We start from the raw sequence: 13,173 nt of genomic DNA on the forward strand, positions 1-13,173 counted from the left end.
TAATTGAATTTTGATCATTAAAATAAAGGGCACAATCTCTTATGGGTGTTTCAGCTTAAAAAAAAATAGATTTTGTATTAAAAGAATCTAGAGATTTAAAAAAAAAATCTGAAGTTATTTTTGTTTGTCTATTACCCATAAAAATCCATTTAAAAAAAAAAAGTTTTAACTTGTACATGCCTTTCCTCCTTATTTTTGAGAAAATCCCCCATTCGTAAGGTTTAAACCCTAACCTCCAAATTCAGAAAAGATTGGAATGAATTTTTGGAGCAATCAATCAAAAATACATATTCAAATCAACCAGAATTGGAAAAAGAAAGAAGAAGAAGAAGAATGAAAATGGGATAACCCTGGACAAAAAACATTGAATAAGAAAATTAAAACCCTAACCCCCAAATCAGAGAAGATTCGAATGAATAAAATTAACAACTAGAATTGAAAAAGAAAGAGAACGAATATGAATCAAAATCAAAATACATACATACCTGCAAGAATGAAAATCAGAGAAAGAGAGAAAATAATGAAAATATGCAACCCTAGAAGAACAAATGTGTGTATATATAACCGAAAGAGAAATAAATAATGATCAACCAGAATTTTGACAAAAGAAAGAAGAATGAAAATACAAAGATACTTTGAGAGTGAAGGAAAGATTATGAAAATACTATTGAAAGAGAGATTATGAATGAAAACTGTCATGCAACCCTAGAGAGACAATATATATAAGGAGAAGTAATTGAATAAAGAGTTTCACAAACAATTTCTACTTTTCACACACCATTATTTTCATTTTGATTGCTAACGTAACTAGTCTCAGTTTTTTAAAATTAACCGGAGATTGTGAAAATAGGATAACCCTGGACAAAAAACATTGAATAAGAAAATTAAGTCCCTAACCCCCAAATCAGAGAAGATTCGAATGAATAAAATTAACAACTAGACTGAATTGAAAAAGAAAGAAGATGAATCAACATAATCAAAATCAATACCTGCAAGTGCAAATGAAAATCGAAGAAAGAAAGAGTGAAAATATGGAACCGTAGAAGAACAATATTTTTTTTTTTTGAGAGACCGTAGAAGAACAATATATCCACAAGAGTTAGTTATTTGGGCTGAATGATATATTTTTTTTTAAGAAGCCAAAATGAAATTTATTAAAATCACACTGAATCCTAACCAGCACAAGGAATGTAGAATAGGAGTCGTAGATAGCAACATACAAAGGAAAACAAAATTATACCAAAACCCTGACCCAACGTCAACGTACATCTATTCTATTCTCTAATTATAAAACTTAATGTCTACCAAAAATACAATCTTACCCTTTCTTAATTTTTTGACACGTCATCAAAATTATATCCTTTTGTGTCTTTTGCTTCAACTTTCCCCTATTTTTTCTCTCTAAAAAACAAATTAAAACAAACTCACTCAATAAAACACACTAACTAAATCTTTTTTAAAGAAAAAACAAATCTATTCTCTAATTATAAAACTTAATGTCTACCAAAAATACAATCTTACCCTTTCTTAATTTTTTGACACGTCATCAAAATTATATCCTTTTGTGTCTTTTGCTTCAACTTCCCCCTATTTTTTCTCTCTAAAAAACAAATTAAAACAAACTCACTCAATAAAACACACTAACTAAATCTTTTTTAAAGAAAAAACAAAATTAAACTTAATCCCAATCAAAACAAATTTTCCTGTAATTCAACTTTTAAATAACTAAAGAGTTTAAAAAATTACAATCTTCTATTTTCTATTCTGTAATCATGATACTTAATGTCTACCAAAAATACAATCTTACCCCTTTTTAATCTTATGACACGTCATCAAAATTATATCCTTTTGTGTCTTTTGTTTCAACTTCCCCCTATTTTTTCTCTTTTAAAAACAAATTAAAACAAATTCACTCAATAAAACACACTAACTTAGGGCCCGTTTGTTACGGATTAAAATAAAAGTGATTTTGATATAAAATAATTTAGAGATGATATTTTAGAGATTATATGAAAAATCAAAATCTATTTTGCGTTTGTTTACTGTAATAAAAATCACTTTTTTTAAACAAATAATCTAGTTTGTTTGGATACAACTATATAAAAGGGATTTTTTTGTTACAAAATTAGTTCAATCTTTTAAATTATATTTTCTCTCTCCTCCAAAAAAAATCTATTTTATTTTAAGCTGCTCCTAGCAGCTTCTCATTTGAAGCTATTTTTAGATTATTTTTAGATTCTGATTTTTTTTTTAAATCTGTAACAAACATATACAATACTCTTAAAAGTGATTATTTTTTTAAAAAAAGTGATTTTTTCCTTAAAAAAGCTATAACAAACGGTCTCTTAATCAAAAAGCAAACTTAATCTTAATCCCAATCAAAACAAATTTTCTTATAATTCAACTTTTAAATATCTAAAGAGTTAAAAAAAAACAAATACAATCTATTATCTGTCTCTAATTATGAAAGTTAATGATAAGGAAAAACACAATTTTGCCACATCTTAAAATTTTGACACCTCAACTTATATTTATCTTTTTGTGTCTTTTGTAACAAAAGAACCTATTTAGCTGAGAGAGAACATAAATTTCAAAAGATTGATGTGATTTTGCAACAAAAAGTTTCTTTTATACTGATGTATCTTTTTTTGGTGGTGGCCGGGGTTTGAACCCCAAACCTTGCATATGTTATGCATTGTCCCTACGAGCTAAGTTCACGAGGACTTATATTGATGTATTTAAACAAACTACAGTATATTATTTTTTTAAAAATGATTTTATATTACCATAAACAAACACAAAATAGATTATGATATTTTTATTAAAATTTAAAAAAATCACTAAATTATTGAATGTCAATATTATTTTCATTTTTTATTGAATGTCAATATTATTTTTATTTTAATTCGTGACAAATAAGCCCTACGGGGTTTGCTATAAATCTAAAAAAAAAAAACTTTAAACAAGAAGATAATTTTGTAACACAAAATCCATTTTATATAGTTGTATCCAAACAATTTTTTTTCAAAGAAGTGATTATTATTATGATAAACAAACAGAAAACTGATTCAACTTTTTCAAAAATAATCTCTAAATGATTGAATATCAAAATATATATAACTTTTTATTCAATATCAAAAATATATTTTTATTTTATTCAACGCAAAACATATATTCAATTTACATTTATTAAAAATAAGTTTTGTGATTGTACCAATTTTTTTTTATGGTGTTCATGTGCTTTTATTTGACACTGAGTCTATTCGATGCAACATAACTAACTTCCTATGATTTTATAGTTTTTAGGATGCAATAGAACTACCTTCCTATGAGTTTTTCTTTTGTAGGTAATCCAATGAAAAAATGACAATTGTTTACATATTTAGACTAAAAAAAAATATTCATAAATATAAATTTTAATAAAAAAACATTAATAAATACATCTCACTTATCAATAAAATTACAAAATATGGTTGAGACAGTTAACTTCAATACTAACAAAACATTGAAAAAATATTTTCATTAAGAAAATAAAAAAAAACGTTCAATAATTTCTGATTGATAATCACAGAATAACAAAACTTCATTCTTAAAAAAAAAAAAATAACTTCAAGAAAGTTACAAAATATTTATTTCAAGGCATATATCTATTTTTCAATAAATTAGACATTTTCAAGATTGCTTATTTTCTAAAAATACTTAGTCAAAAGAAAAATTATATTAAATAAAAAGAAATAGATAAAGAGTCTGAGGGCATTAGAGTTGACTCAGGTACAACCCAAAACGGGGATACAACATAATAAATCAGACCAAGTGGATAGACCCAAATCTATCCTAACAAAAATTCACTAATCACGGGCGCAACCTAGCAAACTCATATACAGGTGCGAAACACAAAAAATATGAAAACGGAACCTCAGGACTCATAACGACATTTTATCAATAATGAAATCTTTACTATTTTAAATATTTTTACATATAATTACACTAACCTCCCTTAAGATCTTCTTAAATAACACAAACACCCGCTATATTTTTTTAACTAAATACTAATCTCCCATTTTTTTTTATCAAATTGACAAGCACTTTCTTATAATATAACATGGTTTAAATTTTGTTAACTCCATTTATTTTGAGCAATTAACTTCTTCATATAAGTATGAAACTCATTTAATTTTCGACCATTTTTCTTTCCAATTTTCATGTAGGTAATTTTCCCCAACTAATTGTCCCTGGGTCAAGGTGGTTTAATTTTTAGGGTTAATTAAGTTTTTAGTCCCTATAAATATTCAGAATTTTGTTTTTAGTCCCTACAAAATAAAATCGCACTTTTTAGTCCCTGTAAAATTTTCCATCAGCATTTTTAGTCCCTATAAAATTTTTCCATCAACATTTTAGTCCCTGTAAAAATTTTCTATCAACATTTTTGATCCCTAAAATGCTTAAGGAAAATGTCACAGGGACTAAAAAGTGTGATTTTATTTTGTAGGGACTAAAAACAAAACTGTAAATATTTATAGGGACTAAAAACTTAATTAACCCTAATTTTTAAACTCTAATGTAATAAAACGGATATATCGAAGATTATTTCCTTTTCATTGATCAACCACAATTTATCCACCAAAATATTTCTCATTTCTATATTCTCTTTTGATCTCTTCTGTAATTGTCGATGTTAGATTCTATTTGGTGGTAAAAACAAATGTTGTTATTGTTTCTCCATTGCGAGAAAAACACTTCATTTAACTTATTTGTGAAAAGAGAAAGCTGATACAAACAAACCAAAATGATTGATTAAATTGTATATTTACAAAGTGATTGAAATGGATAAAATGAAGGGAGATTGATCTGTTTCAAAAATTAGAAGGGATGTTTGTGTTATTTAAGAAAATCTCAAGGGAAGTCAAAATAATTTTCTCTTTTATCATTAACGTTGACTTTATCATTAGTTTTTTCTTATCTTATCAATTCATATAACATTGCAATGTGCTTTGATGCACACCCCCCGCTTCGAATTAGCCCGTGCGGAGCACGGGCCCGTGCTTATCACAGGTTAGTTGGTAGTATTATAATAAAAAACATGAGATCTTTACTATATTTAATATTTTGACATATTTTTATTCTATTATGCTATAATATTTAATAAAAATTATTTCGATGTTTTTATCATTAACGTCAACTTTATCGTTAATTTGTTTCTTATTTCTCAATGCACATAACATTGCAAATGTGCTTCGACGCATAACTTGCACTTCAACGCTCATCCCGTGCGTAGCACGGGCCCTGTGCTTAGTACAGGTATGTTGCTAGTAAAAAAAAAAAAAACCTGAACCAACGTCACAAGCTGCCACAAAACAACTTCCAACACCTGCATTCTGCTCGCACACAACCCCAAACAACAACGACAAGAACCAACGCATCAACCAACAACCTTTGAAAAACAACCGGAAACTATAACGATTAAAATAACAACAATCACCTTCGCCACAACAACAATCGATGACACCGTAACGAATCCACCTTTGCAACAACAACTAGCGCAACAACAAAATCCACCTTCACAGTAGAAACCCCATCGATCCACATAGACAAACCACCAGATAAACAGAGTAGTCGAACCAGAAGAGAAGGTTCTGATCGAACCCAACGTTGAAGACCCATCGACACCTCCTCACACCACCAAAAATGTGGCCTACATCACCACCATCACCTCCTCCACATAAATCTGGATCGAAAGGAAACAACCACCACACAAAAACACCAGATAACCTGTGTTTTTCTAACCGGCGCAAACTCAGCAACCGCAAGGAAGAAAATCACAAAACCCCCGATACATCAAAACCCACAAGCTCCTCATCATCGTTATCGCCACACCCTCAAACTCACCACCACACAAGAAAGAGACAATTAACATTTCGCCTCCCAACTCAACACCAAACACCACCAGTTGTGATACCCATCACCAACAACCACCAAAATCACCATCAACTCAATAAACCATAACCCTAGATCTGAAGATCACCACACGCAGACTGCATCACCACCATTTGGACATCACCCAAGACAGCAACACCACTCCCTACATCACCTCCATTCGAAACTTCACCAAAAACAATAGCACACTAACAACACCACCACTCTGACATCACCGACTGAAACGTCTCTCTTGGTCACAATTCAAAAAACAACGCAGATCCATATCCGGATATGGTTACGGATTCAGATCCGGATTCGCATCCACCACCACTAACACCTCCAAGAAAACTGCCACCACCCACAAAAACCTCCTCGAAAGCCACCACGAATAGCAAACCATCAACCCCCAAAAAACAGCCATCAGGAAAAAACTATGAAAACCCACTGCGATTTGTGTTGCTAAAACCTTCCAAAGTCACCGGCGACGACGCCGCCACCGACCACAGCAAGCCCGAACTAGAACAGTGTTTGATCTGAGACAATGAATTACCGAATAGGATGAGTGATGAGTCAATGATGAGTCATTAATTAGTGTCTTCTATTTAATATTTAAGTTTATTTTAATTAAATTTAATATGTTTTTATTTCCTTCTAAAACTATTTTACTTCAATTGCAAGTTATTATATTTTAGGAACGAATATTCAAAAGATTTAGTCTTGGAGCAAAAGAAAGGAAAATTGGAGCTTATTCATACCAAAAATATATTGTGCAAGGATTCATGCCAAAAATATGAAGATCTCATGCAAAAATATATTGTGCAAAGAATTTGAAGATCTTGTACAAAAATATAAGATGTGGCGCGCCCCATATTGTCCTTTCGCTGCTTTTGCTTCTTCGACAAGCTGCCTATTTTAGTATTTCTGACCTAGAGCCCATGGTTTCTTGTGCAACACTTTAGTGATTTAATTCTTGGGGCTCAAGTCAATGTTAGACTATAAATAGAGCAGCCATCTAGTTTGTAAAACCATCTTTTTTTTCTTGGAAATAATAAGTGACAATTGTTTCTTTGAATAAAAGTTCACCTCTATTTTATGTTCTTCTTCTTCTTCTTCTTCTTCTTCTTCTTCTCTTCTATGTCTACAATGAACGTTAATGAGTAGACTCTTCTTGTCTTGTCTTGGGATTGTTGGATAAGTCTAATGACATAATCCTAATCAAACCAAGCCACTAATTTTATATAAATCTACTTTCTAATCTAATTTCGCCGTTTTTATAATGAATTAACAAATACCAACCTCATAATGCGACAACGGAGGGGGGGAGGGGGCTTATAAAGTGTCGTAGTGTTTCCAAACTCCCTTGAACTTTAATTCTTTTGTTATGTTTTATTTCAAAAGGCACGATTAAGCGGCTTGCTTTTATTATAAATTATGACATAAATTTTTGTTGTCTCTTCTTAATTGGTTGTTCCTTGTACATGAAAATGATTTCTTGTGTTTTAAGTGTCCTTGCTATACCCACATCTTCTTTTATGGTGAAAATTCTCCAATGCACAAAGTTGCTTCCCTTGAGCAAGTGTATGAATAGGTATTTTAAGGAGCACGTTCGAATTTTAGTGGTACATTAACCCTTAAAAGTCTTCAGAGTAAAAGTAGTATAAGTTTGTGTGGGAAAGAAAAAGATAAATCAAAGTGGAGCGGAAGCAAATATATCTAAGGTTAATAGTGTTTTACCCCCCTGTAATATAGGTCATTTCCGGTTTTACACCTTGTAAAATATTTTTTATGATTTACCCCCTCGTAAAATATTTTTGTTTTGATTTACCCCCTAATAGGTCATTCAAAAACCAATTTTTCATTTTTTCTACAAAAATTCTGGTTTTTGAATGACCTATTAGAGGGTAAATCAAAACAAAAATATTTTATAGGGGGTAAATCAAAAAAAATATTTTACAGGGTGTAAAACCGAAAATGACCTATATTACAGGGGGTAAAACACAATTAAACCATATATTTATAAAGGAGACATTACTGAATCTAGGAGGAAAGGATGCCCCCTCGCTGACTTCGTACGTGAAAGTGGTGTTTCTCTAATAACTAAAAGTAGCTTCCATAAACCCTTCTAAAAGGAGGAAAGAATCAAATGCATAATTAGGAGCCATCATTGACTCTAGGGGGGAAAAGGATACTCCCTCACTGATTTGCTACGTGAAGATGGTGTCTTTTAACTTATAATTCTACAACACTACTTAGGGGGCATCATTGACTCTAGGGGGAAAGGATACCCCCTCACTGACTTCCTACGTGAAGATGGTATCCCTCAAGCAATCTTCAGTCCCCCAAGACATTTAAATTGTCAAAATAATCTAATTAATTCCCATCTCTCTTATCTGAAATGAAGAAAGGACTTTTCTCGGTTGGTTTAGTGCTAAGATTAGAATTTAGAACCTGTTTCCTTATAATATCTGTCTTATACAGGAGCAAGAAAAGGGTTGGACTACACACACACACACACACACACACTTAGGACTTGTTGTTGGGTTGAATAGGTTCACAAGGAATAGTTGAAGTTGTGATTAGTGTACATTTGAAATAAAGCCTTAGAGGAGACAAAAGTTTTTAATTGTGATTGTCATATGATTAATCATGTTTATGCTGCTATGTTTATGCCTTTCGCTTGAGGACAAGCAAGGATTCAAGTGTGGGGGAGTTTGATGAGTCAATAATGAGTCATTAATTAGTGTCTTTTATTTAATATTTAAGTTTATTTTAATTAAATTTAATATGATTTTATTTCCTTCTAAAACTATTTTACTTCAATTGCAAGTTATTATATTTCAGGAACGAATATTCAAAAGTTTTAGTCTTGGAGCAAAACAAAGGAGAATTGGAGCTTATTGATGCCAAAAATATGAAGATCTCATGCAAAAATATATTGTGCAAGGATTCATGCCAAAAATATGAAGATCTCATGCAAAACTATATTGTGCAAAGAATTTGAAGATCTTGTACAAAAATATAAGATGTGGCGCGCCCCATATTGTCCTTTTGCTGCTTTTGCTTCTTCGACAAGCTGCCTATTTTAGTATTTCTGACCTAGAGCCCATGGTTTCTTGTGCAACACTTTAGTGATTTAATTCTTGGGGCTCAAGTCAATGTTAGACTATAAATAGAGCAGCCATCTAGTTTGTAAAACCATCTTTTTTTTTCTTGGAAATAATAAGTGACAATTGTTTCTTTGAATAAAAGTTCACCTCTATTTTATGTTCTTCTTCTTCTTCTTCTTCTTCTTCTTCTCTTCTATGTCTACAATGAACGTTAATGAGTAGACTCTTCTTATCTTGTCTTGGGATTGTTGGATAAGTCTAATGACATAATCCTAATCAAACCAAGCCACTAATTTTATATAAATCTACTTTCTAATCTAATTTCACCGTTTTTATAATGAATTAACAAATACCAACCTCATAATGCGACAACGGAGGGGGGGGAGGGGGCTTATAAAGTGTCGTAGTGTTTCCAAACTCCCTTGAACTTTAATTCTTTTGTTATGTTTTATTGCAAAAGGCATGATTAAGCGGCTTGCTTTTATTATAAATTATGACATAAATTTTTGTTGTCTCTTCTTAATTGGTTGTTCCTTGTACATGAAAATGATTTCTTGTGTTTTAAGTGTCCTTGCTATACCCACATCTTCTTTTACGGTGAAAATTCTCCAATGAGAAAAACACAAAGTTGCTTCCCTTGAGCAAGTGTATGAATAGGTATTTTAAGGAGCACGTTCGAATTTTAGTGGTACATTAACCCTTAAAAGTCTTCAGAGTAAAAGTAGTATAAGTTTGTGTGGGAAAGAAAAAGATAAATCAAAGTCGAGCGGAAGCAAATATATCTTAGGTTAATAGTGTTTTACCCCCCTGTAATATAGGTCATTTCCGGTTTTACACCTTGTAAAATATTTTTTATGATTTACCCCCCCGTAAAATATTTTTGTTTTGATTTACCCCCTAATAGGTCATTCAAAAACCAATTTTTCATTTTTTTCTACAAAAATTCTGGTTTTTGAATGACCTATTAGGGGGTAAATCAAAACAAAAATATTTTATAGGGGGTAAATCAAAAAAAATATTTTACAGGGTGTAAAACCGAAAATGACCTATATTACAGGGGGTAAAACACAATTAAACCATATATTTATAAAGGAGACATTACTGAATCTAGGAGGAAAGGATGCCCCCTCGCTGACTTCGTACGTGAAAGTGGTGTTTCTCTAATAACTAAAAGTAGCTTCCATAAACCCTTCTAAAAGGAGGAAAGAATCAAATGCATAATTAGGAGCCATCATTGACTCTAGGGGGGAAAAGGATACTCCCTCACTGACTTGCTACGTGAAGATGGTGTCTTTTAACTTATAATTCTACAACACTACTTAGGGGGCATCATTGACTCTAGGGGGAAAGGATACCCCCTCACTGACTTCCTACGTGAAGATGGTATCCCTCAAGCAATCTTCAGTCCCCCAAGACATTTAAATTGTCAAAATAATCTAATTAATTCCCATCTCTCTTATCTGAAATGAAGAAAGGACTTTTCTCGGTTGGTTTAGTGCTAAGATTAGAATTTAGAACCTGTTTCCTTATAATATCTGTCTTATACAGGAGCAAGAAAAAGGTTGGACTACACACACACACACACACATACACACACACACTTAGGACTTGTTGTTGGGTTGAATAGGTTCACAAGGAATACTTGAAGTTGTGATTAGTGTACATTTGAAATAAAGCCTTAGAGGAGACAAAAGTTTTTAATTGTGATTGTCATATGATTAATCATGTTTATGCTGCTATGTTTATGCCTTTCGCTTGAGGACAAGCAAGGATTCAAGTGTGGGGGAGTTTGATGAGTCAATAATGAGTCATTAATTAGTGTCTTTTATTTAATATTTAAGTTTATTTTAATTAAATTTAATATGATTTTATTTCCTTCTAAAACTATTTTACTTCAATTGCAAGTTATTATATTTCAGGAACGAATATTCAAAAGTTTTAGTCTTGGAGCAAAACAAAGGAGAATTGGAGCTTATTGATGCCAAAAATATGAAGATCTCATGCAAAAATATATTGTGCAAGGATTCATGCCAAAAATATGAAGATCTCATGCAAAACTATATTGTGCAAAGAATTTGAAGATCTTGTACAAAAATATAAGATGTGGCGCGCCCCATGTTGTCCTTTTGCTTCTTCGACAAGCTGCCTATTTTAGTATTTCTGACCTAGAGCCCATGATTTCTTGTGCAACACTTTAGTGATTTAATTCTTGGGGCTCAAGTCAATGTTAGACTATAAATAGAGCAACCATCTAGTTTGTAAAACCATCTTTTGTTCTTGGAAATAATAAGTGACAATTGTTTCTTTGAATAAAAGTTCACCTTTATTTTATGTTCTTCTTCTTCTTCTTCTTCTTCTCTTCTATGTCTACAATGAACGTTAGTGAGTAGATTCTTCTTGTCTTGGGATTGTTGGATAAGTCTAATGACATAATCCTAATCAAACCAAGCCATAAACCCTAATTTTATATAAATCTAATTTCTAATCTAATTTCACCGTTTTTATAATGAATTAACAAATACCAAACTCATAATGCGACAGCGGAGGGTTAGTATTTGTTAATTCATCATCACAAATATCAATTCATAGATTCTAATAGCAATCAACCATGAGAATAGGCGTGGTTTCTAGAGGAACACACTCAATGACTTCGAGAGAAGCTTTGATACGCTTAAGAGAAACTTGTCTTTAGAAAGTAGGTCCAATATAAAGTTTAGGTTTAGGGTTTTTTTTCTGAAGGATTTGTCATTATGACGAACCAATAATCCCAAGGCACTTTTATTTTATTATTGTTATTTTCTTTTAATTAAACAAAAATACAACTTTCTACCTTTTAAACTTTCAATCTAATCATTGTTAAAAGTTAATTGAATTCATAACTCCCTGTTGGAACGATACTCTTTTTACTACTTCGGTAGAACCGTTCACTTGCGGTTTTACTCATCAATGAGGGACGCCAGAGGTGTGGTGATGCGGAGGCTGCACCTCGTCGCACCACTACCAAATGAACCAATAAAACTTCTAACCAACTTGTAACAAACTTCAAAACAAACTAAAACAAAACATGATCAATCAACTAATCATGATTATCACTAATCTAAACTTGAATTATCAACTAAACTAATAATAATTACGTTTTGATTTAATAATTGGTTTTGTAGCGGACTTAAGTTGTGAAATACTTTGGGGGCCTATTGAGGGTCAAAGATGTTAATTAAGACGAGTTAGTAAAAAATGTCTTTTAAAGAATCCTAAAATTTTGTATTTTGAATTTATGAGTTTCTATTTGATTATATAGATGAAGAGGATGAAGGTTAAGGAACCAACATTAGATGACAATGCAACATTTTTTTTTGTTAACTATATGGTTTTCAATGAAAGGGTTCTCTTGGTAATTTAGAGTTCGACCTATGAGATAAGTATAGTCATTTTACTCGAGTACAATGAACATGTCTTTTTACAAATAAAAAAGAATCTTAATATTTGGTGCATGTTTAGTTTGACCTTGTGTTCGACAAATTAACGGTAACATCGTAATTTTGTGAAATTATTATTATTATTTAAAAAAAAAAAGGTATTGTGAATTTTAAAGCTTAACTTTTGTTAAACTTATAATGATTTACGATTCTTTTAATCTCACGGCTAATCCAAAAGTGTACTTAAACATAAACATGATGGGATTTGGTTCTCGACTTTCAACTGCTATGCTTCTGAATTTAAATTCAAATTAATCAAGACCAAGGACATAACAAGGATTTCTTTGATCTTTTAAAAGAAAAAGAAAAATAAAAACAAGGATTTCTTTCGGTTTGTTATGTCATCTCACGTTCATTTTCAATATTCAGAATGAAATAAAATTCAAATTCTCGAAAAATTCATGTAATTGTATGTAAGAAGTACTAATTTATATTAGTACTAATTTAAATTAAAATAAAATACTAATTTAAATTGATGTGGTCCCAATGATAATCAACTTGGACAGGATTGTGATATACCGAAAAATCTTGCATTATTTCAAAATTTAGATTTATCATTTATAAACAACATTCATATTATTCAACATAATGTCTTTTACAAATGATATGATTGTGATGACTCACACAAGACTCAAAACAGACAATACCTCAGAAACATAACACTCCTAGTGAGC

The sequence above is a fragment of the Medicago sativa genome, chromosome 6 (assembly GCF_051527215.1).
Source record: "Medicago sativa cultivar Bolivia chromosome 6, Bolivia_mono, whole genome shotgun sequence".
In the NCBI taxonomy this organism is placed as follows: domain Eukaryota; kingdom Viridiplantae; phylum Streptophyta; class Magnoliopsida; order Fabales; family Fabaceae; genus Medicago; species Medicago sativa.